Source organism: Rhea americana, unplaced genomic scaffold (assembly GCF_003343005.1).
Source record: "Rhea americana isolate MKP2758 unplaced genomic scaffold, rheAme1 scaffold_250, whole genome shotgun sequence".
NCBI classification, from domain to species: domain Eukaryota; kingdom Metazoa; phylum Chordata; class Aves; order Rheiformes; family Rheidae; genus Rhea; species Rhea americana.
The window spans coordinates 1,231,208-1,233,550 of NW_028186369.1; the positions used below are offsets into that span (position 1 = coordinate 1,231,208).

The window sequence follows — 2,343 nt, forward strand, 5'->3', positions numbered from 1 at the left end:
ACGGTTTCCTCCAGCAGCTCCGGCCAAGCCTGCCCCAGAGTCCAGAAGCCCGAGCTTACGCCGCTACCGTAACGTTGTACCCCATCCCCGCCTCCGAGCATTACGGCGCGGAAGCAGCGCAAAGGCCGTCGTGAATAGCGTGACAAGACTACAAGCCCCAAGGGGCTGTGCGCAGGAGAAGCGGAAGTTGCCCGCCCGAGCGAGGCACGCCGGGAGTTGTGGTTCGGCCCCAGAGGGAAAGGATTGCCGGGGGGCGGCGGTTGTGCGCAAGAGGGCGTACAGGGCGGAATCCCCGCGGCCGGGAGGCGGCCGGCGCGGGCGAGGGCCAACTGACGGAGGGAACGCTGAGGCGGGACTACCGCCCCCAGAGAGCTTTGCGGCCGCGCGGAGGCTCTCCAGCCGGAACCTGCAGTGCCACCGCCGCCCGCCAGGGGCGCTGCTGCGGCCGGCGGCGTTTCCGGGGCCGGGAGCCGCGCGGCCCCGCGGTCGCTCCCGGCTTTGTAAAGCAGTTTCACGCTGTCGGGAGAAATGAGACTGCACAGAAGATGCCAGTTCCTAATTCTTATGAAAACTGAGATGTTACAGTTTGATGGTCTCTGCTGGCTCGACTGCAGTGCCGAAAGTAACTGATACATTATGACAGTTAATAACGTGTGTCTAATTGCACTGGGGGCGGGGGGGAGAGAGATCTGTACAAAATAAAAAGATGTGACAGTTGTTCCACAGGAATGCAGAGCCTTTCCCAGAGCATTCCTGTTGGCAGTGAAGGAGACTTCAAGGTAAGGAACCTGTCCAGGCCACATTTATTCCCTAGCAGAGCCATGAAGGCCTAGTGGGCAGGTCTTGTGCTTCCAGTCACTCAGTCTTATCAGACCTGTGTTCAAGTCTTAATCACAGGCAAGTTACACAGTCTGGAGCTCTTTGAGAAAATATGAATATAGACCTTTTTTCCTGAAGCTATGTGATCCACTAACATTCTCAGACTTTGCTCAGCCACTCTGAGCATCTGACAACTAATGCTGCAGGATAAGCAATCTTGTTTCGCTTTCTCGTGGAAAACCCCAGCTATTATGAGGTGAAGGATAAAGACACTGATGTTTTCAGTGCAGAGATAGAACCCTGCAGCTGAGCAGAATCAGAGTTGCTGGTGTGAGGTGKGGCTGTTACCACTCCTCCATGCTTATCCTGCCTCAGGTGCAGGGACAGCCTGGCTGCTTTGCAAGGAGGTACTAAATACTTTCTAATTACAGCAGTTAATGACCTGGTGGTACATTAAAGGAAACCTGAAATTGGCACTGAGTTACCTTGATCTTCTGGGCAACAGGCAGCCTTTTTCAGCTTTGGATTTGCAAGGAGCCATGCTGATGGGCTAGCAGAGTGTGTGGAAGCAGCAGCAGGAGTACTAACCTTTGCAAACCTCCCAAGGGAAGCCTTCCCACTGTGAATGGAATGGAGAGCCATGGAACTGCTGGAGAGAGTCCAGTATAGGGCTACAAAGATCATTAGGGGACTGGAGCATCTCTCTTATGAGGAAAGGCTTCAAGAGCTGGGCCTGTTTAGTCTGGAAAAGAGAAGGCTGAGAGGGGATCTTATCAATGTCTACAAATACCTTAAAGGAGGATGTCAGGAGGATCAAGACTCTTTTCAGTGGTATCAAGTGATAGGACAAGAGGCAACAGGCACAAATTGAAACACAGAAAGTTACGTCTGAATATGAGGAAAAACTTCTTCACTGTGAGGGTGACAGAGCACCRGAATGGATTGCTAAGAGAGGGTGTGGAATCTCCTTCCATGGAAATTCCCTGGATGCAAGCTTGTGCAACATGCTCTAGGTAACCCTGCTTGAGACTAGATGATCTGCAGAGGTCCCTTCCAACCTGAACCATTCTGTGATTCTGTAAATTGCAGCCTTGAGATGCTGTACCGGCAGACCTTTAGGTGTGACTGTGCTACCAGATACATGCAGGTTAGAGTCTTCCAGTCCAACTCAAATCTAAACCTACCCCCTTTGACCACATAGATTTCCTAAACCCTTCCTCACTCACTCTTTAAACTAAGAAGCACCTTCAAACCATCACACAACATGGAGGTGAGAAGTGGGAGTACTGACCATTTCTGCTGATTTCCAAAATTTGATGCTGAACCAGGAATGAGTGCAGGAAGTACTGTCTGCCTAGCAGGGCCCCAGGGAGGTTGTGCGTACCCCACTTACTTGATGTGATTCCCACAGTAAATAAAGAGCCTTGGATAGAGTACAGTCTTCCACTCTAGACTGAGCCATTGCTGCATCTTTTTGGTGGCATGTTTTAGCAGAGGGATTTCAATAGGGAACCAACACTACTC

The 2,343-nt window shown here is 51.6% G+C and overlaps 1 protein-coding gene across 3 annotated transcripts in view; it reads right to left on the reverse strand.

The window, feature by feature from the left end:
* Positions 1–84, reverse strand: part of CAPN15 (calpain 15) — a 62,596-nt gene extending 62,512 nt beyond the window's left edge. For 2 of the 3 annotated variants that reach the window (XM_085307046.1, XM_085307038.1), the window contains exon 1: positions 60–82. The gene's annotated coding sequence lies outside the window, so the exon portion shown is untranslated. Of the gene's footprint in view, positions 1–59 lie in introns of all 3 variants that reach the window. The other variant, XM_085307044.1, reaches the window with a different exon arrangement.
* Between the last annotated feature and the right edge of the window lie 2,259 nt (positions 85–2,343).